At 39.5% G+C, this 21,736-nt stretch overlaps 1 long non-coding RNA gene across 1 annotated transcript in view; it reads right to left on the reverse strand.

The window, feature by feature from the left end:
* LOC103875686 overlaps nt 1-21,736 on the reverse strand; it is a 46,221-nt gene that overhangs the window by 12,420 nt on the left and 12,065 nt on the right. The window contains exon 3 of the long non-coding RNA XR_634575.3: nt 1,663-1,784. This is a non-coding gene — a long non-coding RNA (uncharacterized LOC103875686). The remainder of the gene's footprint in view (nt 1-1,662; nt 1,785-21,736) is intronic.

Consider the following 21,736-nt stretch of genomic DNA (forward strand, 5'->3'; position numbering starts at 1 on the left):
GATTTCATCCATAACAGAAATGTAAAAAATTGTCGATGCAGACACCAAAAAGAGTGAAAAGAAAAGCCACAAACTGGGAAAAAAAGACTTGCAATCCACATCACTCACAGAAAGAACTCCACAAATTAATTAGAAAAAGACAAAGGACTCAATAGAAAAATGAACAAAACGCTTGAATAGGCTCTTCACAGAAGGGAAGACAAAAATGGCCAATAAAAAGGAAAAGATACACAGCCTCATTAGAAATCAGGAAGTTGAAAATTAAAACCACAGTGAGCTATCATGTTATATAAACCAGATAGGCAAAACATTATAACTCTAGTGAGAACATGGAGTGTCCCAGCACTTTTACAAGGCTAGTGGGTATGTAAGTGGGTAAATTTGAAAAGTAAGTTAGCATTATCTAGAAAGCAATTTGGCATTTTCTAGAAAAGTTGTTTTGCTCTTAGGTATATGCCATAGTGACAATTTTTGTCCATATGTACAGGGAGACAAATGGTTCAAAGCAATACTATGTGTAATAACCAAAAAAAAAAGAATAAAATGAGAAGCAGCCCAAATGCAACCTCAATCAACAGATCGACAGTAAATGGATAAATAGATTGTGGTATATCCATGTGATAGAGCAGTGAAAACATATAAAGTATAGCTACATATAACAATATAAATGAATCTGGAACTAAAGATTGAATGAAAAAGCTGTTGCAGAGGGACACATAGAAGAAGATTCCATTTATAAAGTTCTTTCATGTGCAAGACTTTTGCTATCTTTGATAGCAAGCGAACGGTAACACAAAATTCAGGTCAGGACAGGATGGGCTGTGAAGGGACCAGGAGATACCGGGAGGGCACTCATAAAATGTCAGAACTAAATGTAGTGCTCTTTTTATTAAACTTGTGCCCAGGTGATCATTGCATAATTATTCTTTCTTTGTGTTTTTTTTTTTTTAAATGGGGTAAAATATACATAACATCAAATTTACCATCTTAACTGTTTTTGAATGTATAGTTTAGTGGCACTGATTACATTCACACTATTGTGCAACCATGATAGTAATACTTGAATAAAAAACTTCATAGCAGTGTTTGGTGATAATATCATCTTCATATCTTTGGTAAATTTTAGCCAGCTCACAATCATAAGAAAAGTCTCTGATATTGGTAAATTTGTACAATGAGAAACTTGGTTTTTGTCACTGAGAAAAGCATATTGCGTTTGGTTTGGGGGGAATCAGTATAATATTCGAAAGAAGGTTAAGTTGTTCAATCCCCTGAAGTCATTAAAAAGCAGCAACATATTTTCAACGGCATCTGAAAGTTCAATGCTACTTGGAGTTTAAGGAGTTCTATCTACAACTTGTTGGATCAGTTATAAAATTTATTTTATGTCAGATAGTGTTTTATTACATTAATTCAATTTCATCTCTCCTAATTATTTTACAGCCCAAAAGTTAAAAAAAGAAGCATGACACATTTATATCTGGACATTTTCCAAATATTACATAATTAGAAATGGCAAGTAATTGTTTTATAATGATTTTCATAATACCAACTTGTCTTGTGTTCTGTGAAGAATGAAGATAAAACAGCAGGTATGAAACCCACAATGGAGTTATCTCAAATTTGTCATCAACTCGCCCATTTGAACATTATTGATCTCACCTTTTTTGTTAATGCTGGGATTTCAGACCTAAGTTCAGCAATTTCTTCTTGCAGTTATTTGTTCTCTGTGCCTGTTGCAGCATGACTTGATCATTGTTGAAATGCATTTGTAACTCCAGAAACTGAGGGCCGAAAAAAGGGAGGAGAAGCTGTGTTAGGCAAGAATTCTGCTTTATAATAAAAGAAGCCATTGAATGCCCAAAGCTGATTATGTAACAAACTCCATTACGATCTGCAAATTTCCACCAGAGAATGAAGCATGATGGGAATTTTCAAGTCAGTTCTAATTTCTTTTCTGCCTTCAGGAGTTCTTTGCTAAAAGCAATATATTAACTCATTAAAAAAAAAAAAAGTCTGGCAAGACTCCAAAAAAGTAGTCTAATCTGCTACATTTTATGACATTTTATAGCCAATTCATTGTTAACAAGTTCATTCACTTAATAATTATAACAGATTATCTGACACGGTGATCTTTTATACAATAGATTTTTTCTTATGAAATAATATTTGTTAATATTTTTAAAATCTCAATTTCTTTGTAGCACAGTTCATAAATATTTACAATGTGTGATATTGTGTTACACAGTTATTATGGAAGCCTTAGCCAACAATGCACCATGAATAATAACAGCAATAGCCTTTGCTGGTTCTGCTTCCTTAATTAAAAGTAAGCGCATGACATAAAGAAGGCAGCCTATGGATGATTTGTGACTAACGACATGGCAAAGTAATTTAAGATTGTAAACAATTGTTTCACCATCGCAATACCTGAGCATTCTCTGAATACTGAGAGGCAGCAGATGCTAGTGCAATTCCTTTGACAATGCATGCAGATTTTGATTTTCTCAGTTGTAAATTGAAATAACACCATCATCAACTCACCTTATTACAGAATGAAATGAAACTCTAAGTGTAGTGTCTAAACGTAATGATAATATGCTGGGGGCATTCACTTAAGCTTTTTCTGGAAACCCATATCTAAGGGAATACATACAGACCCTATTTGATAACGCTGCACACAGTGCTAACTCAAATGTCTGTAAGTCTCTGAAATATTTTTCTTTATAAACTAACGTATATGTGTGTATATATATGTATGTTTGTTTATCTATATAAAGCACCCATACACAATACATATACATTATATTATATGCATACACATACATATATATGGCTACACATACATGTATATACATATACAGTTACATATATTACATTATACATATACATATATATATGGCTCCCCCACGCTCCACACCATGCTTTAGGTGGTATCTTCCACACACTCTACCTTACATTTATTGCCAGCTAAGAGTATTAGTGCATCATATTGCAAAGGGATTCTGCCAAAAAAAAACTCTACCTCATTTTCCTGAGTTGCGTGAGTTCTAAAACACATTTGTTCACTTGGCTGTGGCTGTTCTTGCTACTGTTTATTTTGTGTTATGGTGAGCAGTTTTGACCCATCATGTATGATAAAAAGTCAAAAAGCATCCACATGATACTTACACTCAAAAAAGGTGGTAAAGGAAGTAAGCAGACCACAGATGTCTGAGGAAATGACTAAGGAACCAGAAAGCAGAGATCAGTAAGCATTTAATGATTTTTGGCAGTCCTCTGACCTTCCTAAACATCATAAAACATCACTGCATGCTGGGGGACTGACCTGCAAAGGGAGCTTGTTAATGTTGATGATCTAGGGAGCACCTCACTGGGGCTCTCCTGGAACCAGCCCACACAGAAATCATCCGGCCATTTCTGAGAATGTGTCCCCTGAAGCGAACCAGCTGTGTTGCATCCAAAAGTTTTCTGCAGACGTGGTCTCCTTTGGAAAGCAATTTTTAAAATATAGTTTTTTGACGAACGAAGAGGTGGTTAAGAAACTGACTTAATCACATGAGGCCCATTGCAGTGTGAAGAGATGGACCACATCTGGTGAGAGAGTAAAAGGCTATAAAAAGGTTGAATGTATGTCAAGAAAGAGAAAATAAATATTAAACTGATCTAAGTTTAAATCTCATGCCTAACCTGGCACACTAAATACAAAGTGGAAGCCTCTCTTACTAGGGAGTTGAGAGGTCTAACATGGCAGAAGACAGGGAGTAAACCAGTCCATAATAATTCATCTGACTCCACCAATGGTCCCTGGTATATTTATATACTAAGTAGTGAGTGAATGGATCCACAGATGGTCCACACCATCCAAGTAAAATTAGCCTCTTAGTAGAAAGTGAAGGCCAATCATTTTTCTAGGTGGTAGGGTAAATGTTACAAAAATTGCACAAGCAGGAAGATTCCACACCAAATATACAACTTATTTCTTTTGATATTAACAAATAAGGCTACATTTAAACTCTCATAGCTTAGTTATATATGTAATCAGAAGACAAAGGCTTCTCTCGTACCTGCTTACTCAGGGAAAAACTTTATGAGAAACCATAAAGGGCCTTTACTAACATGTTTTTTTCCCAATCTCTTTACTAGGCCCACTTTACATAAAATGAGTCCATGGCAATCAATCAGATTGATTACTGGAAAAAATACTGCGCTTCCAAGAGCTGGACCTGCCTCCAAAATATTTGTTTAATATTTTCTACAATCATTTTCACCTTCTCATTTCTACATCTCACAAATTGGGAGAGAAAATATGTGAACTCTTTTCCATCCCCTTCTGCATCCCCACCTCTCCTATACACACATGTATTTGGGGGAAAACCGTTAAATAAATACAGTGTAAAGAAATTCTCTCTGTTGTAAATGAAACAGAGTGTTTTAACCCCTGCCTATCATTTTTACCGGCTCCTACTGAATCATCAGAGTTTTCAGGGCTGGAGTATTGAGAGAAGAGGCAGAGGAAGTGGAAAGGACCCAGAAGCAGTGACGAGTTCACCCTCCAAGCAGTGACCAGTGTTACTCACAGACCCACAAATAGATACTATGGTCCATAAGTCACAATCCCTGTCACCATGGAAGTTTCATTCTAAAGGGAGAAAAGCTAAGAAATAGACAATAATCAAGTAAATATAAAATCGGGAATGTTATGAAAGAAACAAATGAAGCCTGATGGATAATCATGGCTGTCTTGTGTACTGGGCGTGAAGACCTGCTTTAGACAGAATACTCCTCAAGGTGGAATGAGAAGGAGCTGGCCATAGAAACAGTAGAGAAGCGTTTCCTGGGAGAAACTGACCAGCATAATTGGTCCTGAGGTGGAAAGAGTGTGAGAGGCAACGAAGGATTTTGAGCAGAGACCCACAGTGACCGATTTCCTTTCTGCAAAGATTGTGCTGATTGACTTATGGAGAACAGCTGCTGGAGGCCAAGCCAAAGGGTAGGGTTCGTTGTAGGCATCTTGATAAGAGAAGTGGGCAGCTGGGACCAGGATGGGACAGAGGACAAGGAGAGGAGTGACAAGATGTGACTTGCTGATGGAGTGGGTGTGAGGATGCCCAAGAAAAAGGAAGAAGCAACAATGGCTCCCAAGTTCCAACCTTGAGTATTTGGATGCTGATATGTACAAAGGTAAGTAAAACCAGAGACTAAGAAACAGATTTGGAGGGAAGGATAGGGTAATTAAAATCTGGAATTCCATTTAATTCTCTTTCTATGAATTGACAGTATGCATTTACTGTCAGAAATGTTCATGAGTAGAAATTCAGCCATGAATAACCTTATCACTGATCCTGTTTGAGCCATGAAATATCTACTTTATAAAATGAGGACATTACAAAGCTAAATACGGCAATTATTCTTTTAAACTTGGTACAACAGTGACCACTGACTTGACTTACTTGACCACTTGACTCACTTACTTGACTACAATGGGTTTCACTTAATGCAAACACATCCCAAGGTTCTCAAAGGAAAGTATTGAGACATATGGAAGCCTCATTAATTTATTATCCAGGAATGTATTGCTGAATGCAGTAGTGCTAAAAATAAGGTAGAGGTCTCCACAGAATCAACTTAGGTGCCCATCAACAGTGAATTGAATAAAGAAAATATGGTACATATACACCATGGAATAGTATACAGCCATAAAAAAGGACAAAATCATGTCCTTTGCAGCAACATGGGTGTATAGGGAGGCCAGTATCCTAACGGAATTAACACAGAAACAGAAAACCAAGTATCACATTTTCTCACCTTTATAGGAGAGTTAAACATTATGTACACAAGGACATAAAGATGGGAATGATCAACACTGGGTACTCCAAAAAGGGGGAGAAAAGGAGGAAGATAGGGGTTGAAAAACTACCTATTTGGTACTATGTTCACTATTTGGGTGACGAGTCCAACAAAAGCCCAAACCTTAGCATTATGCAATATATCCACGTAACAAACCTGCACACGTACCCCCTGAATCTACTATTTAAAAGAAGAAAAAGAGTAGAGGTCTAAAATTAGTAACACAGCTTCTTCCCCATAAAATGCTTTCTCTAAATGTTTAGCAAATGATTGTTGCTCCTGTTCATGAATCTTGACCTAGTTTAAGAGTCTGTGAGTATCAAAACAAGTAATTTGACAAAGCACTCAATCTGGAAAGTTATTACTGCCTTGTTGGAGTAAAGCCTGTCATATTTTGACATGAGAGTCTTCCTATTTTCTTTGGATTTCTGTGCCATTGGTGTTGAGAAGATTCCTAGAGGTTACACATGGTTTTACTTAGTTTAAGAACTTGTCTAGAGAAAAAAATTATTAATTGTACTACTGTTTCAAGGGTATGAAAGATTACTAATAGAAAGCTACACATGGCTTTTCATCCATATCAGCTGTTCCATTGCATTGAGAGTTTAATGTTTTATATGAAAGAGTATATGGAGTAACAGATATTACCTGAACTTAGTTGTCCCCTGAGGCATCCATCAACTAACCTTCAAAGATTTGAAGTGATGGGATAAATAGTTTGCCCTAGAATATCTCTAGAGAGTAAGATTTCCCGATCAGATCAATTCAATAAACATTAAGAGAATGTGTATCACGCACCAGAAACTGTGCTAGAGGCCAGTTAATAGAACATGCATGGTGTTTTTGCAAACTGTCTCAAACTATCACTTATATTTTTTCTAAACATGTATATAGGGCACTTACTGTGTTCCAGTGTTTTAAAGGCGTCACCTGTTAAGTGGTTTCAAGGAATAACTCAGAGCCAGTTATTTTGCTCACAGATTTTTTTCACATGTAAGCAACAGGACGACCAATTTGTTTCAGTTGGCCTGAGACTACGCCCACTTTATTTTATTGAGCTGAAATTTGCATAGCATAAAATTAACCATTATCTTTGGGAGGCTGAGGCAGGTGGATCACGAGGTCAGGAGATTGAGACCATCCTGGCTAACATGGTGAAACCCCGTCTCTACTAAAAATACAAAAAAAAAAAAAAAAAAAAAAAAAAAAAAACCTTAGCCACCCATGGTGGCAGGTGTCTGTATTCCCAGCTACTCGGGAGGCTGAGGCAGGAGAATGGCGTGAACCCAGGAGGCAGAGTTTGCGGTGAGCTGAGATCGCACCACTGCACTCCAGCCTGGACAGCAAAGCAAGAGACCATCTCAAAAAAATAAAAAATAAAAAATAAATAACCATTTAAAGGGAATGATTTACTGGCATTTAGTACATTCGCAATGTTGGGCAACCATAAACTCTCTCTAGTACCAAAATATTTTTATCACCTTGAAAGAAATTCCCTACCCTGATAAGCAGCAACTCCCTGTTCCTGTCTCTCCCAGCCACCGGCAACCTCCAATTTGCTTTCTTTTTCTATGCATTTAGTTTTTCTGGATAACTCACATAAATGAAATCATACAGATCTTTGTGTCTGGCTTCTTTCACTTAATGCAAGCACATTGCAAGGTTCTCAAAGGAAAAGTACTGATACGCATGGAAAGCTCATTAATTTATTATCCAGGAAAGTGTTGTTGAAAGCAGTAGTGCTAAAAATAAGGGTAGAGGTCTCCATGGAATCAACTTAGGTGCCCATCAACAGTTGAAAAAAGAAAATGTGGCAAATATACACCATGGAATACTATACAGCCATAAAAAAGAAAACAAAGTCATGTCCTTTGCACAATGTATTTGAAGTTCATCAACATCGTAGCATGTATCAATGCTCCATTCCATTTTACAGCTAAGCAATATTCCACTGAATGTATATGCCACACCCTGCTTAGTCATTGTCCATGGATGGACCCTGGGTTATTTCCACCTTTTATCTATCATAAACAGTGCTTCTATGAACACTCATGTACAAATATTTGGGTACTTATTTTTTGGTTCTTTTGGGTATATTCTTAAAAGTGGAATTTTTGAGTCTTATTGTAATTTCATGTTTAACTTTCTGAGGCACCAACTATCAAATTCTTTTCCACAGTGACTGCCCCCTTTAACATTGCCACGAGTAACGTACAAGGGTTCCAATTTTTCCACATCCTTGTGAACACTGGTTCCCCCCATCCCTTTTTTAAAAAAAATTATAGCCAACCTAGTGGATTGAAGTGGTATGTCTTTGTGGTTTTGAGTTTCATTTTCTTAGTGCCTAGTGATATTGAGCATCTTTACAGGTGCTAATGGACCATTTGTCTATCTTCTTTGGAGATATGTCCTTAACGAGTACTTTGCACATGTTTTAATAGGATCTGAGGTTGCTTTGGGGATTCAACACAAAGCACTTAGAACAGTGCTGGGCACAAATATTAACCATATTTCCAAGAAAAAAAAAGTAAAAATACACACGCTACTCTTTTATACAAAAGCTACTGGTTTTTAAAGCATTGGCTGCTATGGTTTCCAGTCTTAGCAGGGGAAGTATGTTTACCTGGACATGGAAAATTCGCGGATTTAGAGGGATTCCTTTCATACACTGGCCACTGGTTTACACTCGAACTTATTAAGACAATGACTCAGAACTGCCACCCTCCGACTCCCTAGTTGCTTCTATAAGTGACTTTGATTCTCTGTGTCCAGCTCACAAGGAACAGATGTTCAAATGAGAAAAATAGCACCAAAACAATTTCCCCTAATTAGTACCTTTGTGAGCAAACTGAACAAGAAGATTGAACAATCCGAGAAACTAAATTACCCTCTCATCTGTGGGCGACCCTTCCAGTGCAGCAGGATGAGTCACGAGAGAGCAGAGATGGGCCTTGCGCCTCTGCTGTGAATAAATGGGGCTCTCAGTCTTCAAGTCTTTTAAGGCTATAAATCTGACAACTTTTAAGAGCACTTTAAGCTTTCTCTATTTTTAAAAGCTGAGGTTTTCATACCATCTTTCTTCTTACTCTTCTCCTTTTCCCCTTTATACAAAGTGAGATAACTACACTTTTTATATGAAGACACAACAATTCTGTTATGTTTTTATGAGTGTCTATCAGGAGCAGCATAAACATATTTCCAAGTTAACAGCTAACACAGTAAACTTTAGGGCAAAAAAGAAAGGTGAGAGGAAGGGAAGAGAGAAACTTCTTTTACCACAAGAAGTTCCCAGGCAAAAATTAAACAATACCAAATGATTTGGGTTGTTCTAACATGAAATCCAACATTCATTTGAGAATACTATTTTATTCTACTCACCATTGGGCATCCCCTGACAGATGAACTTTAATATCATGAGAAGAGGCTCCAGCATCTTCACTGTTTTATTTGTATGCTATGATTTCAATATGATTCACCCTTGTCAATTTGAAGTCCAGGGGCCCAAAGGAAATGTGTTGTGTCACAGAACTACAACGTTTCTTTCTCTGTCATTAAGAACCATTTATTCTTGAAATAAACGTATTCTAATCCAACTTGAAATCTACAGCCTTTATCACAGATTCTTGGAACTGAAAGAAAACTTAAGGGCCCCAGTAGTCTAAGCCAGATCACCTTTAGAATCCATTGGGTGGAGGGATTTCAAGCCCAGTCTTAGGATTCTCTAAGGAAGAAAAGTTTATCAAATCTTCCAATAACTTCTTCCATAGCTTTGACTGTTCAAGGTGTGTCCACGTAATAATGAAACATATTCCCATGAATCAATCTTGAAACTCTTATTTCATAGTTACATTTTACAAAGGGAATTTCCTAGGTTATCCGACGAATATCTTACTTTTCACGTAATTTTATACAAGTTGTTAAAATGAAAATGTTAATTATTTCACTCTTTAATTAACCTCTTTCTTATTTTCGTACTTTCTTTCCTTGAGTACATTTTAACAGATAATGTAATCTTTCCCCCAAAAAATTATTTTGAGTTAAGAAATTTCTGTCTTATACACTCTTAAGGGGAATTTTTTAAAAAGAAATTTATGGTCAAACGTATTGTCTCTTTGCTAATCCTTGATCATCATAGTCTGCAATGCCCTAAAAAGGCCCATATTCATTCTCTGATGTAGAAAACAAAACAACAAAGCCAGGCGCTGTGGCACAAGGCATGGTGGCAGGTGTCTGTAATCTCAGCTACCGAGGAGGCTAAGGCAGGAGAATTGTTTGAACTTGGGAGGCAGAGGTTGCAGTGAGCGGAGATCACGCCACTACACTCCAGCCTGGGACAGAGTGAGACTCTGCCTCTAAATAAATAAATAAATAAATAAGATTTAAAAATCCAGGTGTGGTGGCCTGCACCTGTGGTCCCAGCTAAGCTACTCAGGAGGGTCAGGTGGGAGGATTGCTTGAGCCCAGGAAGTTAAGACTGCAGTGAGCCATGATCACGCCACCATACTCCAGTTTGGGTGACGGAGTGAGATCCTGTCTCAAAAATAAAAAATAAAATAAAACTTTAAATTAAAAAGATGTTTATAAATACACAGACACACAAAAGTGCTTGGTCCAAGGTCATAGCTAGCTTGAATATTTTTGCTGCAGGAACACTAACTGAACCAATCCCTTTTGGAATTACGTACAAACACAAGGTTATGAAAGTCTGTTTTGTAGCTTGTTAGATAAACATTCCTTTTCTTTAAAGACTCATAGATGTGTTTAGTTCACAAAGAATGTTTATCTTCCTGAGTTTCTTTCATATACTCCCAAAGAGTACACGATATGGTTTTTGATAAGTATTTATAACCAGGCAGGCACTGTCTTCAAGAATGGGGATGCAAAGATGAATAAAACTAGGTCTGTACCTGGTGAGGGCCGCCATCTTTCGGGAGCCACCAACACGTGACATATTATTTCTGGACAAGTGGCAAATGCCATGAGGAAGATCTCTCTACTTCCTGTGGGGGCCAGAGGAATGAAAAGTCAGGGAAGACTTCCCAGAAGAGTTGCTCTAATTGTTTAGTTATATGATTACATTATAAAAATTTTAATTTAGTCTTTAAAGAAATATTCTGCATAAAAGAAATTTTTTTTACAGAGAATCTGGGAGGGCATGTTAGAGGATAGCAGAGAGAAGGAGGCAAAATATTTGTCAATTGCGTCACTGAAAAAGGGAAAAGCTTTCCTCTTTAGAATGTGAATGCAGATTAGGTGCACACTCACAGGTCGGCTCCAACTCTGCTTACTGTTTGTTCCCACACCAGACTAGGCATCATTATCACAGGGACAGCTTTCAACAGACAATCTACCTGAAGCCACACCTACAGAGAATGAGGTCTGGAGGGCATCCTGGGATCCTTTTCTTTTTTAAAAAAATTTTTTATTTTTTAGGCAGGGTCTCACTCTCTTGCCCAGGCTGGAGTGCAGTGGCAAGGTCTCGACTGACTGCAGCCCCAACCTCCTAGGCTCAAGCAATTCTCCCACCTCAGTCTCCCAGGTAGCTGGGACTACAGGCGTTCACCATCATATTCGACTAATTTTTAAAATTTTTGTAGAGGCAGGGGTCTCACTGTGTTTCCCAGGCTAGTCTTGAAGTCCTGGGCTCAAGCGATCCTCCCGCGTTCGCCTCCCAAAATGCTGAGATTACAGGCCTGAGCCACTGTGCCCAGCCTGGATCTATTTTTAATACAAAATCCCCAGATGATTGTTTCATAATGAACTCTCGCCTTACCTCTGCTTGAACCAGTATTTAGGAATCACCTTCTAAAGCAATGACTTGAATTTTGGTGCAGTTTAGAATAAGTAGGGTCTCTGAGTTGTGTCTGGAGCCATTTTTCTATGAGATTCTGACACTCACCTACTGTAAGAAGCCCTGATCAAGACAGAATGTGATTAAGATTAAGCTCTTTTTCGGTGCCATCTACATGTATGAGGAACTGGAGTTTCTAGACAAAATAGTAATATAAATAAAGCACTGCCATATTTGTTGTTAAGTTTTGAAACACAGGAGACATTGTCAGCCCCCCACCTTTACTTTCTGGCTTTCGATGTGCTTGAGCCTCTTCCAGCTGCCAGTATTTCCATCTCCAGCCTGAGGACTTTTCCCAGAACTGAGGACCAATCTCACCATGTACCTAACTAAATGGAAATGGAGCTGGGTGTAGTGGTTCACACCTGCAATCCCAGCACTTTGGGAGGCCGAGGTGGAGAGTCGCTTGAGCATAGGAGTTGGACACCCGCCTGGGCACAGTGATGACCATCCCACTAAAAAATAAAAACTCATCCAGGCCTTGGTTGCGCGACTTTGTGACCCAGCCACCAAGCACCCGCCTTTGATCCAGGAGGCCTGATAATTTGGCGAGCCATCAACTGCAGCCCCATGACAAGACCATCAAGAAAGAAAGAGGAAAGAGAAAAGAGAAAGAAAGAAGGAAAGAAAGAAAAGAAAGAAAGGAAAAAGAAAGAAAAGAAAAAGAGAGAAAGAAAGAAAAGAAAAAAGATGAAAGAAAAGAAAGAAAGAAAGAAAGAAAGAGGAAAGAAAGAAAGAAAGAAAAGAAAGAAAGAAAGAAAGAAAGAAAGAAAGAAAGAAAGAAAGAAAGAAAGAAAGAAAGAGAAAGAAAGAAAGAAATAAATGGCAGTGGAAATTTGAGGAACCCTCTTAAAAGCAGCCCCAACTCCAACGGCCCTGGTCCATGTATAAATGTCCCAGCTCCCTTGCCTCCTGGCAGGGTGATTCTGAGAAATGTGTTTGCACTGTTTCCTACAGTTTCCTCATAAGAGTAAGTCCCAGTCACTTACTATGGCAGCTGGCTTCTTTCATTGGCTGCCTTCCCTTGCCTCTATAATTTTCCTTCTCCTTCTCCCCTGTTGGTGCTTGCTACACCTCCCAAATATTTCTTGTACTCAAATTCCTTTTTTTTTTTTTTTGAGACAGAGTCTTGCTCTGTCACCAGACCGGAGTGCAGTGGCACAACTTCAGCTCACTGCAACCTCTGCCTCCCAGGATCAAGAGATTCTCCTGCCTCAGCCTCCTGAGTAGCTGGGACTACAGGTGCACGCCACCATGCCCAGCTAATTTTTGTATTTTTAGTAGAGATGAGGTTTTACTATGTTGGCCAGAATGGTCTCGATCTCTTGACCTCATGATCCACCCGCCTTGACCTCTCAAAGTGCTGGGATTACAGGTGTGAGCCACAACGCCCGGCCTCAAATTCTTTTTTTGTATATTATTTTAACTTGATTTCTTTTATTATTATTATTATACTTCAAGTTCTGGGATACATGTGCAGAACATGCAGGTTTCTTACATAGGTGTACAAGCACCATGGTGGTTTGCTGCACCCATCAAAATGCTATCCCTCCCCTAGTCCCCCTAGTCCCCCATGCCCTGACAGGCCCCAGTGTGTGATGTTCCTCTCCCGTGTCCATGTGTTCTCATTGTTCAACTCCCACTTATGTTCTTGTACTCAAATTCTTATCTCAGGGTCTACTTCTGAAGGGCCCCAAATCCAGAGGATATGACCCATTCGATGTAATAGTATCATTAAGTTCAAATAGCATTTTATAAGTACTTCCCCTCAAAAGTAAAACTACAATGCAGACATAATAAATAAAACAGATAAGCCAACTTGACACCTATGTTTTACAAGATATGTTGAAAATAGACATTTGTTCAATTGCATGATTTTTATTCCGGAAGCAGTACCTGGTTTGCACATACTTGGAGGAAAACCACAGTTAGGACTGTTAGGAAGGAAGGACAAGTTAGTCATCATTCTAGGTATAAGGCCAGATAATGGGACAGATGGACTGAGGTTTCTACTTCCTAGTAACAAAAATAAATAAATTTATTTAAACCTGTGATCAATGGGTCAGGTGGAAACCTGAAGAGCGGTGCTAGGTTTTGAAAAGTATGTAAATATACATACTGAAAAATCCAGGGGTCCTGCAAAATGTTCCATCTCCAACTGACCCTGATCTGATTGTAAATGAATGAAGATTCAGTGATGTGCTGGAGCTGGCTCATACCAATCTGTGAGAGCCTGAAAGCCACTTGTGAATTTCAAGAATTTTGCAAGCCAGATAACTTCACTTCATGGCTTAAAATAGACCATAGCAGGAGTATTTACACCACAGAAATGGGCAAACACTATACATCTGAGTTTCTTCCTCCTCCTCCCCGTAAGAGCCAGTTGTGAGGCATTTTCCAGCATAGCATTGAATCATGAAGTTGTCATGATCCACCTGTTCTATTAAGAGTCAACCTGGCTACAACAAGGAGACCAAGGACTGGGCATAGGTCAAGACTCATTCTCCTGATGCCTTGTAAAATTGTACTCATATGTGAGAGATCAGGAAAAATATTGCCTAGAAAGGTGGTCCTTCATTGGGCTTTGCAGATGCACAGGGGTTTGCATACACAAACAGTTTTAAGGCATTCGGTTTCCAGATCTTCAACTTCCAAATATGCTTTCTAAAAACTGAGTTGCCTGAGAATGAGACCACCTCTCCACAGTCCCGCTTCCCCTTTACGGCTGTAAGGACCGTCTTCTCACACAAGTCAATTCTTACTACTGCACATTTTCCTGTGGTGTAAAAGGCTCCAAGACCCCAAATGAAGGCATATGAGGGAAATATAAGTTTGGGAAAAGATTCCTTTCATAAATACATGGGGCTCCTACCTTCCCCTGTTTGACACCTGTATCCCTTAAGGTGAAGCTTGGCATTAAGAAGGAAGGTATTTGAGCTTATTTTGTAATTTTTCTATATTCAAAATAACTAGAAAAATACAGATTTGTGACAATCATTCTTTTAATTCTAATGGGAGTGCTTTACACTACCCAAAATTTTTAGATACTTTGGAAAACCCCCAGGCTACAAATCTTGCATGACTTCTTTGTTGTAACACCTCAGCGTGCTGCATTTCATAAGGTAGTTAAAATGCACTTAAACCATATTGTAAAATATTTATCCAATGACAGTCAATCTTCATCTTATGTCATTTAATAAGATGTTCAACATTTTCTACATCCTAGTAATACAAATAAGTAAATTTATTTGAACTGGTGATTGAAATACTTCTAGAAGTCAACTTAAAAATGACTGAAAAGCTGCACAGTTTGTTGAAGTTTCTTTAGTGGGCACATGAGCAGAGAAGTCTGGCACTGAGGTGGGGCTGCTCTCACAGCCCTCACCTGCAGAATTTGCCCATTCGCAGGGTGTATAAACATTTTTTTAGCATACCCAAAGTAAAGAAGAGGAAAAAAATCACTGAATAATTAAGTTGTCATTTAGCAACCCTAAGTAATGTATAAAAAAAAAGTTTGCAGAAAAAAAACCTAGAAGACAATAGTCTTAATGCATCGTGATATTCAAATATATATACATATATAAGTATATATATTCAGATATATCTGAATATATATATCTGAATATATATATTTGAAATAAAATTTCAATATCAGAAAATATATATATATTTCTCTGAATATTGACTTTTGTCATTTCATTTAAGAAAACTATAAACCAGGAAAAAAAAGAAAAACCTCTGATTTTTATAGTCACTAATCCTCAGCCAAGAATAGATCTCATTGCTTTGTTTCCCCATGAGTATCCAAAAGTGAGCTTTTCTTATATCCTATGATCTAAATGTGCCTGATGTAAGCTGTACTATGGAGTCATACCAGATAGTAAATGTCTATATTATTAATAGTATCAAAGCAATAAATGTGTTCCTGACATAGGCTAACCTTTGGATATTTACGAGACACCTGCACAGTCTTTTAAGAGTTCATGTTGGCAGAATATGTTGAATTGTTTCTTCTAAAAGCATGTACTAAAAACAGTCCTTTTCTTATTCTTTATTAGGAACTCCAGAAGTTATAGTCTCCTATAAAATCAAAATCACGTGGGAGTAAAATTTATCTTCTTCCAGAAAGTTCCTTCCAGCATTAAAGATGTTGTATTTGTAGAACTTCAAACTGTGGAGGCAGCAACCATCTATGCCGGATTCCAAGAGAATTATCAATTTCAAGGTATCTTGTTTTGGCAACTGATGACTACATTCAGCCAGATTGGAAATGGTGAAGGCAGATGAAATATCCTTGATCAAGAAAACAGAAAATGTGGTGTTGTTGTTGTTGTTGTGGTTGTTTTCATCAAAAAGCAGACAATCTCAGAGGCAGCATTTTATCCAAATGACTGCAGACATTGCCTGACTTTTTTGGCATAAACAGTGTAAAGAATGGCAAGAAATAAACTGTTTTGGTGGAAATAATCTATTCCTATTATGTTTTCTAGAAACCCGAGGAATAATCTATCCAACAGTTCATCTATTTGTGTGCCTGGGGAAATTTATTCAAAAAAATTCTTTTCTCTTGCAAATGTGTGAGGTAGTATTGATTTAACCACCATTTCTAACATTTGAGGCATAAAATCAAATGATTACTTATATGCATGAAGAGTAACAAAAGACTTAGAAAATGATTCCTGCTAAATTACTCGAAAAAAGCCAAAGGGACCACATTTTAGAGAACAAAGAAAGGGGAATAAAAATGATTAAAGATTTTGGTGATGAAAGGAGCTATGCATGTTTGATCCAGAGGAAGACACTTAAATGACAATCATGAAGAGGGACAGCCATCGGTTTTGCTTGTTATTCAATGATTAGACACAGTGCAGTAGAATAAAGAATGCCCCAGCGACATGGGCACCGTGGAGGGCAGTCCCCATTACCGCAGCTTCAACAAGCCCTCCACTCAGCAGAAGCAGATGAAGGGCTGTGCTTGCCCCTCCCTCGTCTATTTCCTCTCTTTGTTTTCCTTCTCTCCCTCCCTTCTGGGTCGCACTCACATTGCCCGTTGCACAGTATTCATTACACTCCTGAGCCCGCTCGGTTCTATTTACTGAGGAGCCGCTATTCATTGTGGGTGTAAACAGAATACATCCTATTTTGTCCAAAAAATAGCTGCCTCCAAATATTTCTGTGGATCTTCTCCCTTCCTCCTTGCTGATCAACTTCTTGAGAACATTTTCAGCTATTTTTTTGTTATTAAAACCGTCTAATGAGTGTTTAAGACATGGTACTATTTGTTTTAAAAATTTCAATGTCGCTGGATTCAAGCATTTTTTCCTTTCCTGTCCTTGGCTCAGGCAAACTCACTGTATGTGCACGTGTGTGGTGGAGACAGAGGGAGGGTCCTAGGGAGGAGGTAGGTGTTGATCTGCCCTCACAGGGCTCCCCTCTTTCCTCTCCCAGGTGTTGGCCCCTCCAGTGTCAGGGCAGTGAGGAGAAAGAAGAGACAGGCCAATGCCTCCTTACTCAGCTGGCAAGGTGGGGTTCTCGTTGTGATTACTGTTGCTCTGTTACTGTGACCTACAGACATGACTTTGTTGCTGTTTTTGTGTCAAGGGCTCATGCACAGGTCTCCAGGAGAACACATGGGGTTATTTGTAGGGTCAACCTTCCCCCAGAAGGCTTCTGGACCTGCGTAGTGTGGGTTCTGGCCAGACCACTCACCCGCTCTTAGCTCCTGCCACCGGGCACCAGCCCTGCAGCCTCTTTGTGCAGGGAACTCTTCCAGAAAGTAACCTCCCCCCATCCTAGGGTGTCCATGCCACTCTCGCATCCTTGCCACTCCTCAGGGTGGGAGCCTAGCTGCATCTGGGCCACCTGCCCCCTCGGCCTGCCTCTTTGCTGACCTTCTTCGTTTATATCTCCGTGTCCCAGCAGTAACGAGCACTCAGCAGCTCCAATGGGTCATGACTTTCAAAGAGGACGAGATCCTTTGTTTCTGACTCTGTGTGAAAGAGTCACCCACCCCCGCCCCGCAGACTTTCTTGGCAATTATCTTAGACACCTTCCTTGTCTTGGAAGGTGACAGTATTCTCAGCACTGGCACCTCTCACTACACTGTGGGGAAAGGTGACTGGCTCACTGGCTGGTGTCACTCCAAATGTAGAATGTGAGGCGCATGGTGCCTTTAACTCCCCATTAGCACAACAGGGAAAATCCCTTTTGACATTCTGTTACACCCACACTGATCTGGGTAGGTGACTGAGGCAGCTCCCTGGCCTTTGGCCACTTGAGAAAGAGTCCTGGCCTCTGGTCCCTGCCTCGTTCAGTCCTCCCGACAGATATTTGGCACTCATCAAGCAGTGCATTGGTCCTTGTCAGTCCCAGAACAGTACCTGGTACATGGTACATTTCTTCTTGTATTCACAAGATAAGAACCAAAATCTCTTACTAACTCAGGTCGCTAGTAACAAGAATATACAAGAGACTGAGGAGGAGAGACCCAGGGACAGAATGTCCACTGAGAGTGCAGCTCCTCTTGCCATTTTCTGAAGGACATTTGCATGTATCCCAGCTCATCTCCCCCCACCCGCAACTGTCTCTGTGTATCATTTATTATATTCATCAGAATATTCTGGGATTATTCCCTACCCCTCCCAACTCCGAAAAAAGGAAGCAATTGGATTTATCTGATTCATGGTACTTTCCACACTTACGCTTTTCATAAGTATTCAAAAGTAACAGCTCCCTTTCAATTTCATTGACTGTGTCAGATTATCCAATTCTCAATGTCTCAAGGCAGAAAGCCTGCTGACAATGTTTCAGCCGCATCATTCTAAATTGTGCCAGAGTTAAATGTGTAGAACTATCATTATCACAGATATCAAAATGTGCACTTCTTTGTTTGTTTGAGACAGGGTCTCACTTTGTCACCCAGACTGGAGCACAGTGGCGTGATCACAGCTCACTGCAGCCTCGACCTCCTGGGCTCAAGAAATCCTCCTGTCTCAGCCTCCCAAGTAGCTAAGACTACAGGTGTGCACCTCCACACCCGGTGAATTTTTGTATTTTTTTCTAGAGACAGGGTTTCTCTATGTTGCCCGGGCTGGTTTCTAGCTCCTACAGTCAAGCGATTTGCCTGCCTCGGCCTCCCAAAGTGCTAGGATTATAGGCGTGAGCCACCGCACTGGGTCCAAAATGTGTATGTTGATGCAAGACCAATGAGTGGCAAATCACAGGCAACTACTCAAGACCCTGTGCTCGGGAACCACAAAAAAACACCAGTGTCTGTGTAGCAACTTAGAAGATATCTATTGGCGGAAAAGTGACAGTTCAGTAATTGTTGGGGAAGGGATGACATAAAAATCTTGAACACATAACCAATCTGTAATTTCCAACATAAAAATCTTAAACACACAACCAATCTGTAATTGCTAAAAGTATCACCAAGGAAAAGGGATAAGACTGTCCCTCCTCTTAGGCACACTCTCCAGGGAGTCAGTTTGTGACTTTTTTCAGCCTTCTCCCAACCCCTGCAGTGATTATAGCATTGTCCTTAGTGGTTTTGCCACCAAGATTCCATCTGGCTTCAGTGTGAACAGGGAAAGGAAAATGAATGAAGAGATATATTTGCCTGGAAGTAACTTCAAAACTTCCAAATTACAGAAATGTTACAGATGGGCATCTCAGCGAATATAACTCCGGAACTTTTTCAGTTCTTTGATTCTACAGGCAAGAAGCTTGTCCATGGCCACAGACATACAATTGGAAATAAAAGTAAACTTCAAAATATGTCTCTCTTTTCTCTAAAGATTCATGTCATGAATGAGTAAGGGAGAACTAGAACTGCCTAAGAAAACTGTGACCTGGTCTGATCTCCTTTCTAAATAGTGCGAATACAATGTCACCTCATTTCTCAATTATATTCTTGCCTACAAAACACACTGAAGGTTTGTTTATGGCTTTGATTTCTTAATTTGCCTGTCTTGATAACAAATTCCTATTGCTATAAATCATTGTATTACATAGTATTAATCTCTAACTCGATCTCTTGGTGGCATAAAAGAACTAATCCACTTTTCTTTTTCTTTTTCTTTTTCTTTTTTTTTTTTTTTTTTTTTTGAGATGGAGTCTCACTCTGTTGCTCAGGCTGGAGTGCAGTGGCGCAATCTCTGCTCACTGCAAGCTCCGCCTCACAGGTTCATGCCATTATCCTGCCTCAGCCTCCTGAGTAGCGGGGACTACAGGTGCCCACTACTGCACCCGGCTAGTTTTTTGTATTTTTATTAAAGATGTGGTTTCACTGTGGTCTCTCTCTCCTGACCTTGTGATCTGCCCGCCTTGGCCTCCCAAAATGCTGGGATTACAGGCGTGAGCCACCGCTCCCGGCCCAAACTAATCCACTTTTTCCTGATTGAGTGTATCAATGATTCCCTGGAAGTAAGTTGTCATTCATAAGAATATTTAGAGAGAAAATGTTCCGTAGGAACTTAAAGAATAACTTTAGGCAAGTCACTCTGTCTTTCTAAATCTTAACGTCATCATACATGTGATAGTAATAATGATGCTGTATTATAACCTACAATGACTGTTCTAACAATTTTTTTATTTTTTTATTTTATATATTTATTTTTGAGACCGAGTCTTGCCCTGTCACACCCAGGCCGCAGTACAGTGGCTCACTGTGACCTCTGACTCCTGGGTTCAAGCGATTCTCCTGCCTCAGCCTCCCAAGTAATTGGAATTACAGGCACCCACCACCATGCCTGGCTAACTTTTTGTGTTTTTAGTAGAGACGAGGTTTCACCATATTGGCCGGGCTGATCTCGAACTCTCGACCTCAGATAATCTGCCTGCCTTGGCCTCCCAAAGTGCTAGGATTACAGGCATGAGTCACTGCATCCGGCCCCAATAATTTATAAACTATAAAATCTGATATAAATATTAGTTATCTACAAGATCCTGCTATAGGGCTCTGTACTACTCCACCTCACCCTGTAATATTATTTATTTACTATTCTGGTAATGGAAGGAGACAGAGCAGGTAAAATGAACTCGAGAATGACTATCAACTAGATAAGCATTTCCACATGTATGATTATACACATGGATCGTCACAAATTTATTTGGATCATTTCTTAACATTGCCCTTAAAGTCGAGCTGTATTTGAAAGCACTCGACACATTTGAACTACGTTAAGAACCTCCAGCTTCAGAGCATCCTGTAATTCTTGTTGTAGAGCTCAGCCATTGCTAACTGGAAGCAGAAAGAATTGGATTTTATGATGCAAAAGTCATATCAGGAATTAACAATGTGCTCCAGGCACACAACTCTGACTTTTCCAGAGAAGCAGAAGTAAAAATAATATCAAGAAGCGGCTCCATGGAGCCCTTTCAACTTGTGACAGCCGCTGGATAACCCCTCCTTCATTCACAGCCAATGTCTTCAAATTAGCCTTGACCCATCCTGCACTCCTACTCCTGACCTGCTCCCCCAGGCACAGTGCTAAAGAATTCAATGAATTTCCACTTAACAACAATTTTTTACAACCATTTTCCTCTTTTTAGAGATGAGAAAATCCTTTTTTTTTTTTTTTTTTTTTTTTTTTTTTTTTTTGAGACAGAATCTTACCCTGTCACCTAGGCTGGAGTACAGTGGTACAATCATAGCTCACTGCAGCCTCCAACTCCTGGGCTCAAGCGATCCTCCCACCTAAGCCTCCCTAGCAGCCAGGACTACAGGTGTGAGCCACCATGCCTGGCTAGGTTTTTCTTTTTTGTAGAGATAGGGTCTCTCTATGTTGCCCAGGCTGGTCTCAAACTCCTGGGCTCAAGCAATCCTCCAGCCTTGGCCTCCTAAAGTGCAACAATTACAGGTGAGAGCCACCATGCTTGGCAGAAAACTATTTTTTAATGAGAAAGGAGCAGGGACTGGCACTCATGACAGCCCCTGGATATCCTCTCCTTCATTCACAGCCAATGCCTTGAAATTAGCCTTGACCCATCTTGTACTCCCTCTCCTGACCTGTTCCCCAGTACTGAGCCCTTAGC

This window comes from Papio anubis, chromosome 9 (genome assembly GCF_008728515.1).
Source record: "Papio anubis isolate 15944 chromosome 9, Panubis1.0, whole genome shotgun sequence".
Taxonomy (NCBI): domain Eukaryota; kingdom Metazoa; phylum Chordata; class Mammalia; order Primates; family Cercopithecidae; genus Papio; species Papio anubis.